This window comes from Lepeophtheirus salmonis, chromosome 5, assembly GCF_016086655.4.
Source record: "Lepeophtheirus salmonis chromosome 5, UVic_Lsal_1.4, whole genome shotgun sequence".
In the NCBI taxonomy this organism is placed as follows: domain Eukaryota; kingdom Metazoa; phylum Arthropoda; class Copepoda; order Siphonostomatoida; family Caligidae; genus Lepeophtheirus; species Lepeophtheirus salmonis.
In genome coordinates, this window is record NC_052135.2 from 27,091,713 (window position 1) to 27,103,568 (window position 11,856).

Sequence of the window (11,856 nt, forward strand, 5' to 3'; positions counted from 1 at the left end):
CAATTCGCTTACACTTCATTTTACAAGAACGCCTGCAGATTTTTTTTGCTTAAGGTTTTGTTAGTTCAGAAACTTGATAATTTTTTAATTCAAGGAAATTATTTGTTATGGAGTAGTAGTTATTGAATCCATGGGCCAATATTTTTTTGGATTAATGGGTGCTACAAGTACAGGTTTTTCTAATTTAATGTAGTACCAGTATACCGAAAATCACTTATATATATACTCCCTTCTACCCAAACCTCAAAATACAGGCGAGTCCACGTATTGAGAACCATTGCTTTATTCTATAGGTGCACATATATGTATATAGAGCCTTGTATTTAATTATTTTTTTTGTGAGAGGCTTGAAATTAAATGTCCTGCCGTGTTTGAATGTTTTTTTTTTTTTTTCATCTTCAGTGTGGTCCAGTAATAAAAGAAGTGAAAAAAATAATTATTACCAACACGTCATTATGTCTTGTATGAAGAGAGGCAAACATTAAGTTATTTATCTTTTATTACATTTTAAACAGTTTAATTGATTCTAAGCTGTGCCATTTATATACTATGTACTCTGATATATATATATATACAGCTCATTTTCTCATTCCAAATTAAATTATCATTCAATTCTCAAATTATTATTTTTATTATGTGGTACATATGACCACAACGTATGTTGGCATTATGTATAGTTTTTTGTTTGTTTTTGGATGTCTTTTTATGTGCACTGCGATTTTATACAAAAAAAAAAATTGAAAGCAAAAATCAAATTAAGGGTTACAAAACTTTAAAAAAATTGTTTTTTTCTTCTAACATAGTTATCTTTTACAAAATAATAGATAACATTATTTTTATCAGGCCTCATATGTAATTGACAATGAATTTTTTTATTTTTGACGATAATATATTACCTTCGAAACCAAACTAGGACTATCATAGACCATGAAAAGTTACTGGACATGAATATAGCTACTACTGAGAGAATGGAAGAAATAATAATAATAAAATTCATGGTAAACCGAATTCCTAGTTTCTTACATTCCATTTATAAAAAATAATTTATGAGGACAAGATGTGTTGTTTTTTTCCCTTTTTATTCTTCTGAGTCGGCTTCTTTGTTTCCATTACCTTTTTTTTCACAGGTCACCTCACTTTTTACAATATTCGTGAGAAGTAAAACTTTAATTAATAGAGTTTTGTTATTAAATACAAAGTTCATCTATAGCAACTGCGCCACATACATACATACTAACTTAATGGTAAAAAATTTAATTACCACGTTTAAGTACTAGACATATAATACTGAAAGGAAACGGAAATCTGTTCCATTTATTTTAGTGAATAGATTATTAGGTATTTTATATGATACTAAAAATCGGTTCCGTTCGGCCCAGACCAGATATAATTCCTTGAAAAGTATCCCAAATTTTTATTAATACTATAGTAAAGTACCTCAGTTTACCAATTGAATCAGTTTTTAAGAAACTTTAATTATGTTTTATTCGCGAGAGGAGTTTGAAATTATTCATAATTTAGTCATAATTAAAGTGTTTGCCCTTGGTGAAGATTAATTGAAAATAATAAGATTGCTTCCTGATATTTTTGACACGTCTTTTAGAAATGATTATTCTACAGAAAACAACTTTTACATCCTATTCGGACGCATCTTTAAGATGGAATTGGATGGGGTGACAAAATTTTTTTATCCTTATATCCCTAGAGTTGTATAAAATATGATGCTACATTTTATTCTTTTTGGCAGATGAAGGTCATTTTTTATTTTTTACAGCTTTTATAGTTGAGGCGGAATACCGTATCTGTCGTGCGTGCACACGTCTAATTGTATATAAAGGTATATATTAGGGTGTTTTTTATTTTTATTTTATTGAAATGTCCTGGTCGCTGGGTCAAAATCCGTTTCTATTGATAAAAAAATACAATTGGCAAAGTTTTAGCGAAATTGAGAAATATTAAGAGGAAGCTCAACGGCCCCAAAGTTATGAAAATTCCTAATTTTTTCACAAAAAAAAAATTAATTCTTTATCGCGAAAATAGTTCAGTTTTTTAAATTCGATATCTTTTTAAAAATGACATAATTTACTCAAAGATATGTTAAAGCTATTCTCGTAAAAAATATTCATAATATGAATTAAAATGCCAGCTAGTGAAGAGGTAACTAAAACATACATCACTAGTTGCGAGGAAAGGTTTTTAGATTTTTACTATCTTCCTTCTGCAAAACATGATTCCTCGTTTTAATTGTATTTTTCCTTAATTTTCGATGTTAAATTAGTCCAATTTATCTATCCTGCAAAGGTGTCCTAAATATCAAAGCACCATCTAGGAAGCATAATTACTGATATGCATAACTGGATTACTTTTGTTTAAAGTTTAAATCTATTGAGTATTATATTTATAGAACGAAAATATTAAGGAGGGAGAAGAACTAGGGTTTTACATAATTTTAGTATAGTGGAATGAAAAATAAGAAAAAAACAAGACCAAAATTCAACGAAAAAAAATAACTATAAAAGTTTGAAAGACTTTGTTACAAAAAAGACAAAAAATACACATTGAGATGCTCGAAACTCCCAGAAGAGTTTTTAAACGTTGATCCAAAATTGTGGCCGACTAAGAATGATTATCAGAAATCCCTTGAAATAATTTATGCTCTTCAAGTTGTCAATGACCATGCAGAATGAGGAGGGGCACTTACTAAAGAATACAGTGGTTCTTTAAAAACTGACGAATCGCAGTTTCAATTCTTATTGCATGTTGTTGAAGAGCATCATAAGATGTATCCGGACTCAACAAAAAAAACTTTTATCTAGGATACCTTAGTATATAGAAGACATTACTCAGAAAAAGGTATAACCATTTATTAATGTACAAAGTGTATGCTTGATAGAGTAGAAACTATTATTTTTAAGATATGCATTATTTATATTAATTATTTTATGAACTAATAAAATATATATCACACAAAGCCAAATAAATATGAATTAAGGATAATTGATCATCATTTTTATATAAATTATCAATATAAAAACCGGTCAAAACATACACTTTACCAATGGAATTCTTTTTAATAAAAAAACTAACTGTCAATCTAAAACTCTAGCAATTTAACCAAATGAAAATATGTCATAAAATTTGGATCTTTTTGTAGGAAAAAAAATATAAAATATAAAAACAGAACGCACAATACGTTCTGTATTATTTTCTCTTTAATTACTTTTTATTATAATTCAAATTAAAAACATTTTAACACAAAAACAACAAAAATTTATTTTATTATAAATTTAGTCATCTTGAAGAAGTTATGGAATACAACAAGCACTATCTTCAAATATTTTTATGATAGTTGAAGTACAAGTCACTTTTTTTGAAAAAAATGCAATTTTTAAAACTATGAAGCCGTTGAGCTACCTCTAAATATTTTTCAATTTCACTGAAACTTTACAGATTGTATTTTTTATCATTAGGAACGGAATTTGTCCCAGCAAATTTCAAAGAATAAGAAACATCTTGGTATAAATGATATTTTTGTGAGAGCAACTTTTCTCCAAATATAGTATATATATTATATATACACAAAGACGTGTACAAGCACGATAAATGTGGTAACCTGCATTTATTCTTTAATTCTTGAACAAGAAACATTCAAATATAAAATAAAAACAACAAAAACGTATTTATATAAGTATTATAGTAACGCTTATGATTTGTTGGGGAGTTATAACTATAGGTCTATGTTGTAGTAAGAGTAATATTGAGGATCAACATCAAAATCATTCCTGCCTGTATCTTTGCTAGATACAGTACGGTATTTGTGCATATTTCCTTTCTCTCGCAGCTACTCGCAGTTAGTCTTATAGAACACCATGATAACTAATGTATTTTCCTTCAAAACATTCTTCAAGCCGTCAGGGTTGCAATGTCATTTTTATGCTTCTTTTATTTTTACACCCCAACACGCAGGCCATATTTTATACAACTCAATTGATTCTTATTGTTTTATACTTCTTTTGTAGTGTAGAAATGTCTTTCTCTAATTGGAACATTGTATTCATAAATGGAAATTAAATTAAAGTTACGAAATATCATTTTTTATGAAAGAAAAAAAGAACAAAAAACCTAACAGATTGCAATGACGATTCATATTTTAATTTTAATTATTTTGCTTTTCTTTGATTTATTTCATCCTTTTTAACTATCTTTAGGCAATTTGGATTAACATTTTAAAGAAGAGTCGTTGTGTGGATTTTAATTAATTGAGAGTTAAGAATACTTAAATGTAGTTTTGTGTTGAGTCGAATAATTATAAACTCGCTTCAACTTTTAGTCGATGATTTTTATTTGTTTCTTTAACACGTCGTTACCTTTATTTTATCACACAACCTTTCCTCAAAACAGTTAGCAAAATAAGTCAATCATGCTAAATGATCTTTATCTCTTATGTACTCCTAAACTAGTATTGCTATTTTATTTCTCGACAATTTTTGAAATGAATTACATATATATTTCATACTATTAAAATCCCTCATATTATTTTATTCGATATTGTAATATAGATAGGTAATATTTTATTGACAGCTCAGCTATTAATGTGTATTTTTGTAAAATAACCAAAACTTCTTCTTAGAAATAATGAAATTTATATTTATAATATATATACGACGAGGGATCAACAAGAAATTGTATTCCTGTCCTTTTGAAACGGGAGCATAAGTATTCGATTAGTTTGTAAATTAACTATTATTAGTAAACAATGCTCAAGCTCCATTCTTTACAACTGTTGAATTAGTATTCAACAACCCCTTTTAATTTGTGGACAGTTTAAGAAGACACTCATTAAGGAAAAAGTAACAGGAACGTTGACAGTTAATAATGAAATACAGAGGTTGTTTCTTTATTTCTTTTTTAATTTATCTACTTGAATCGAAACTTAACGACTCGACTCATGTCGAAACAAACTAATTTGAATCTTTTTTTTAATGAAAATGAAGAAAGATTTTATGCATAACTCTTAATACATTTAAGGAGGTGATAATTATTCTGCAATTAAGGTTTTCGAGTGGGGTAATAGTAAAGCTTTTAAGCTTTACACATTTTTTAAACACACTACATTTTCACTTGATTTCCTAGCTTTTTGAAAATGAAGAAATTCAAGAATACAAACATCCAGAAATGAAATTAATTTCAATTTGCAATTATTATTAAAAGTTAGATAATTGATAAATAGCGTCTCAATTTTTTATCAGCAAAAGGCTAATGGGCAGTGGCCATGCATTATTTTACATAAATCACTCCCAGTTAAAAATTTACAATTTTATCAAAATGAATAATAAATTATTAACTATATTTTACGGGTATTTAAGTAGCATTTTTTAGTTATAAGCAACCAAAAAATTACCTTTCAAGTATATCATATGTCTGTCATCCATTTTTACTGTCATTAGTTAGTAAAAATTAAATGCTTGATGCAGCAAATGATTTAATTATTCAAATTAGATGACAGAGCTCACTTTTGTTACAAAATGCAGCTTTAATAATATTTAGTAGTCATTTAAGAATTATAATAAACAGTGTGATACTCAGAAGTAGGCCCATGCTGCTTGCTATTTGATAAGGGATATGTTATATTTTTAAAAATTAGTGAGGAATAATTAATAAAAGCATATTTCATATTTTGCTCTTAACAATATATCTTTTTTTTTTTAAATTAACGCTCACCTCAATTTAGACAATATTAACATCTTTAACAATAACTTATTTTGGGGCTTTCAAAAAGGAAAAGGTAATGTTCTATGTACGGTTACGATTTTTGAAGAGAAGAGAGACGCTTCCAGAATTGTTATCAGAAGAATGTATGAGCTACATGTTATTGACGATAAATAATATGACTGTTAGAACTGATCAACCTTGATACGGATAATTTTACCGTTTCTTTACTATTCTTAAACTTTGCAACCCTAGTTTTGAGTAGTTCCCTAAGACATTCCAGGGTAATTCTTTTATTTGTTTGCTGGCAATACTACTTTTTTCTCTTAGAGCAGCCTCGATTTCCCTGTTGAAAATTGAAATATGAAGGAGTTCTAAAAAATGAGAGCTCCTCAAACTCTTAGTACGCTTTCTTTTTCATAGGCCCATCATGTATATTAGCACAAAGTAAATAGTAATGCTGTTTCCAATTTCAATACCCTTCCTCACTCCTTACATAGCCCTTTCTTCAGTTAATGAGCACATCCTTTTCAAATTCTACATCACTTGTAAATATTCCGTGTTACGAGAATATATAAAGTCTTTCAACTAGATAATCAATATATATTTAGCCGATTATATCCGTTTTTGGAGTTAGATATTGCTGATTTTCATTCAACTTACCTGGCAAAACTCATAGTAATCATTTACTTCACATTCTCTAAGAGGTTGGTTTTTCTCTCACTACAATTTAAAAGAGATTCCAATCCTTATTCATCGTGACTAGATATAGGATTTTTTGTAGGAAAAACATAGTTTAGAGAATAGAAAAGGAAAAACGGTTGGTGCGTTTTTTTTTTTTTTGTTTTGTTTTTTTTATCAATTTTTTAAACAAATGGGGTTAACATTTATCTTTTAAGTAAGATTTGCACCATCTTTGGTGTATTGAAAAAAAACAAAAAACTAATAGAGCAAAGTTGGTTGTTCTGTCTGTCTGAATATATGAAAATAAGTCACTCAATGCAATGTATATAGTCCTCTATGATGTATATAATAAATACATTTTGATCTAAAAAATAACAATATAGTCTTATTAATGAAATATTGCAGGCGTGTACATATACTATCTAAAGTGTATGCAAAGTGCATAAATTATATTCTGTCTAAAAATGTCATGTACTACTATTTAAACTTACTTGAAAATATTGTCATGATAATTTTGCCCACCCCTCTATATTTTGCAGTAATTTTTTGTATCATTGAAAAATCTTAACTGGAAGAGTAACTATCCAAAAACTTCAGTTTACAAGTAAGATAAAATTATAATATAAAAAAAATATAAATTGTGGGAATTTTACTGGACAGGGTGTTATATATATAGTTGCATTGTATATTTTATAAAGCCATATTTATATTTCTTTGAAGGCTGTCCAAAATAATTTTTTTTGTATGATTTATTGTATTCCCATCTATTGACATAATGTGTTCATAAAATTATATATGTAAATAATAATATATATTAAATAATAAATTATTTAATAGTCTACAAAATCTAACAACGTAATTACATTTACTATATACATAAATGTTTGCAGATGTCTGTATGTCAATAAACATAGAGTATATACATAAATATAAAACATAGATTTTTAAATGAATGTCATAGTGAACAAACACTAATAATGAATTTCTTTTATATGATGTATTATTCCCTCAAGAGATCTTGATCAAAAGAAACTTGATTGCGCTCAAAATAGTTTTTCCCAAAAATGAAAAAATAAATTAGTACCAATGAATTTAAAGATCTGTGAAACCAAAATAGTTCAATATTCATCTGAGTAATAAACAAGCCTAATGCATGGGACTGGATTGGTTTATTAAGGGAGTGTTAAAGAGTTTTAAAAGCTTGGGCTTAAAACTTCAAAATTTAAGCTTGCGTTTGAATTATATTTGGATAATAGTAAATAATAGGAGAGTGACTGGAAGTTTCTTTTTTGGAGATATGTCCCTGGTTGTAAGTTCCCCTAGACATATCCCCCGTTTCAGTGGCATAGCCAGCTTTATTACTCAGGCCTGTTGGCTAACTATGACGTCATGTATTAAACAATCCTTGTTCAACCCTAAGTATTTTGATTCCGATATGACCAAGGTGGGGGGGATAGTGGAATCAGAAGGGTTCAAATAAGAGTTACTATAACAAAGAAAATTTAACTTCTTTTTTTTTCACAATTAGAATTTATTTAAATCATTTTACAATACTGGAAACATGCTGTAATATGTTATAATAGGATAATAAAAAAATATATACACACACAAATATTACAAAAACATTTAAGACCTAAGTCTAATTGTTTTTAAAATATAAATATAGATTTTTAAAATATGTATCTTGTACCCATCATGCTAGGAGCCAGATTTTGTAGATACAAAATTCAATTTTGACATCATTTTTGATACATCCAATCATCGGCATTAACATTCGTAAAAAACTGGGGCTGAAAATATAGAGTTAGGCTTGTTTGAGCCTGGTAAGACACGGCTTGTTTACATCACTAATTATAAAGTTAGAATTGAGTTCAACCAACATTATATAAACTAAATATAGGATGACTTTATAAATTTAGAGGTTTTTTTGGAAAAAGAGAATCTCCAGCTAATTAAACTGCTATGAAAATATTTTATCAACATTATACTAGGAACCCACAATGAATGTAAGAATTACATTTAACAAATAACATAAATCAAATATCCTACATATAGGTACATTATACAAGATTGTCGAAAATTAACATTCAATCAATTTTCGATTGATTTTCTTAATTTCTAGGCATGTCCGAGAATTCAAGCTCTAATTTGTCTCCTCCCTTTCCAAGTTAGAAGTAACTAAACCCACGTTGAAAACTGTTATCCATCATAGTATGGGGCGTTGTGGCCTTAAATGGCAAAAATACACACCTTTTCAGTATTCCTGAAGGAATTATATCAACATGGACTCCTACTTTAACTTCTTAAATACTAAGGTATTGTTATGGATTCAGGAGAATATTTCAGGAACTACTTTCAACGGAATAAAGCGCCCATTCTATGATCCCTTACATCCAACATTTTTGTCGTATAGACTGTTTGGCTTCCTTGTTCTTCTGATTGCAACCCCTGAACTGTGTCGAGTAAGATATGGCGGAGAGGATGGCCAATGTTTTACCAAGAGTAAGCAAGAATCGGCTTTGGTAGTAGAAACTGGTAATTGCAGCTGTATAAGTGCTTTTTAAAGACATAATGTATATTTTAAACTCTTGAGAGCCAATTTTCTTTGCTCTTTCAAACGATGCAAAAAAACAGCAGACATATGGCCCTATAAAATCTTTAATGTCTCAAAAATAAGTATGAAGTAATTTTATTTTTTAACAAATTTGTTTTTGTTTTTTTCTAAATAACATACTTACATAAATACAATACTTATAATGTAATGTAAATTGTACATGCACACATAAATCGATCGTGTGAATAGAAAATATACAAAGCCTCTCACAGCAAAAAAGTGCTAATTTACATTAAAGGAATTATATTGTTCATATATAAATTGGAATTGGAATTTAGAAATCCTTTTATTTTACACGACCAAAAAAAAATTAAAAAAAATGAGCATGCCATCAAAGTGTGGTATAAAAAGTGTTGAATCGAGTAATTGAATATTGAGTCGAATCGAGTTTTTAAAAATTGACTTAAGTCGAATTTGAGGTCGATTAAAGACATCAGACAATAAAAATATTTTCCATTGAATAGATAAAATGTAAGTTCAATAATGAAATCAATATAATTTTTCAATAAAAATGTAAATACAAAATCTATACTTGAATAGTTTGAGTTTAAGAGTAATTTTCAGTAAAGTCGACTTTTTTCAAGCTCGAGTAATATTTAAATCCAAAACTAAAATAACTCTTTAGAAATATATATAACGATGCAAAAAATTTTTTTTGGATAATTGTGCAACACCGACTAAAAAAACTTATTAAGGGATTAGAGGATTACTTGAACACTTTTACAATATTTATTATATATAAATATGCAGATAAATTACTAAATATTAAATATATAACATATGTTATATATTATTTATACAATATATGTTTAAAAATGTTTTATTCAATATAATCAGAAAATGACTTAGTAAATGAATAAACTAACGAAAGTTATGTCTCTTAATTATTAAGAAAATCAACCCGTGCAAGAGAGAGAAAGAAAAAAACGACTGGTTATTTAAAATGCATTTTTAGGAGGTTTTATGGTTTTTTAAATATATATATCCAAACATATTTTTTGTATCTATGTATATTTCATATTAAATTTTACTATCTCTTTAATTGTGCACTCACGTGAATTGGTTTATAGGCCTCATAAATGTTTGTTCCATATTTATGTCTGTACAATACTTATATTGTAGGTATGTACCCATAATACTTTTAATTTTGATTATATTTACCTATTTTCTACCGAATCTTATAACAGCATTTGTATCATATTTGATACATGAGTTTTGGAATCCTTGATTTGAGAAGTTTACCAGTTTTTAGGCTCACAAATTTCGAGAGGCGTAAATTTGCTGTGAATATTTTCCCTTCTTGAAGATTTTGCAGTATCACATATTCGGCGACTTTTTAAGTTTTTATATGAGAGGGTCGAACTTTAGCATTTTCTATGAATACACCTCAGCTATAAATCTAAAGAAGAAGAAATAAAATGAGAAAATAAAGAAGTAATATTGTTTATAAGGGCGAAGGAGTAAGCTTACATTAAAAAGTCCGGTATCATAAGCTTATTTCGAAAGGACTATTTGACAAGTGATACTTTACTCATAGTCATTATCTTAGTTGATGCTTGAAGAAATGTTAGAAAATCCATCGATAGCAAGAAACAAATATTTCAACAGTATAGAGTATAGACTTATGTTAAAGTTCGAACCTACTCATATAATATACATAAAAACATAAAAGGCAGTGAATATGTAATGTGGCAAAATTACAGGAGAAACTCCTTGAATTGTATAAATTTGATGGAACAATTTCGAATATATAATTAAGGGATGATTAAACAAAAAAAAAATTACAAATTTCTTAAAAATGACCTTCCAATGTTGCAAACAAATTTCATTATCCAAAATGTGTTTAAAAGAAATGCTAAAAATATAATTTCAGAGTTGTTATATGAAGAAAATCATTTATTTCTTCATAAACAGTTATTCAGTTACTTCAAATAAAAGAAATTCTCAACTTATAACAAACAACTAAAAAATCTAAAAATTATAAAAAGTTAAAAAATCTTTGGGTTTGACAAAATTAAAAAAAAAAATAAACATTTTCGTTATTAAAATGTGGAAGAACTATAGTTCCAAAAATTAGAAAGTTATCGCCGTTTATTAATCAGATAGGTATTATAGGGTTCAGAAGGCTAAAAAAATATATCGTCAAAGTTTCAAGCCTCTATGATTATTTATAGTTATAATTTAAATGTTTTGTATATTTTGCGTTCTATTTTATGGTCAATATTTTTTGAGGAAATATTTTACTGGGAATGAATTGATAAATAATATTATATAGAGAAAGCTATTTCAAGATTTGTGATTTTTTTTTAGATAATTCATTGTAAATAAGAATTTTTATTTAAATATTTTATGTCGAACTAATCTAAATTAGTAAAGTTGGTAAAAAGATAATTTTGAAAAATATTGGGCAAAAAATTATCATTTAAGTAAATTGTTAAGTATGTATGTTTTTGCTGTTGTTGACAACACTAACAATTTGATTATGGGAGTTATAAGTGTAAGAAGGCCTGTTGGACTCGGAGTAGAATTGAAGATTGAAAAAAGAGTGATTTCAGCCTATGCTCTTGTTTGATATAGGTGAGGCTTGTGTTTATTTCCTTCTGTCATAGCTACTGCATATAGCTAATCTAATGAAAAGTCAAGGCTCTCCTTCAAAACATTTTTTAAGACTGTCTGTAAGGACTTCCAGAAGATATTGGATGCTGTTCGTACATTCAATGGATGCTCTATTCAGAGGAATTATTTATTTTTGCCTTATATACAAATAATGTTTGTCAATGTAAATATTTTCTACGGCTTGTTGTTCTGATGAAATCAAGGGGTATGATTTTTTTCGGGAAACCCCGTAC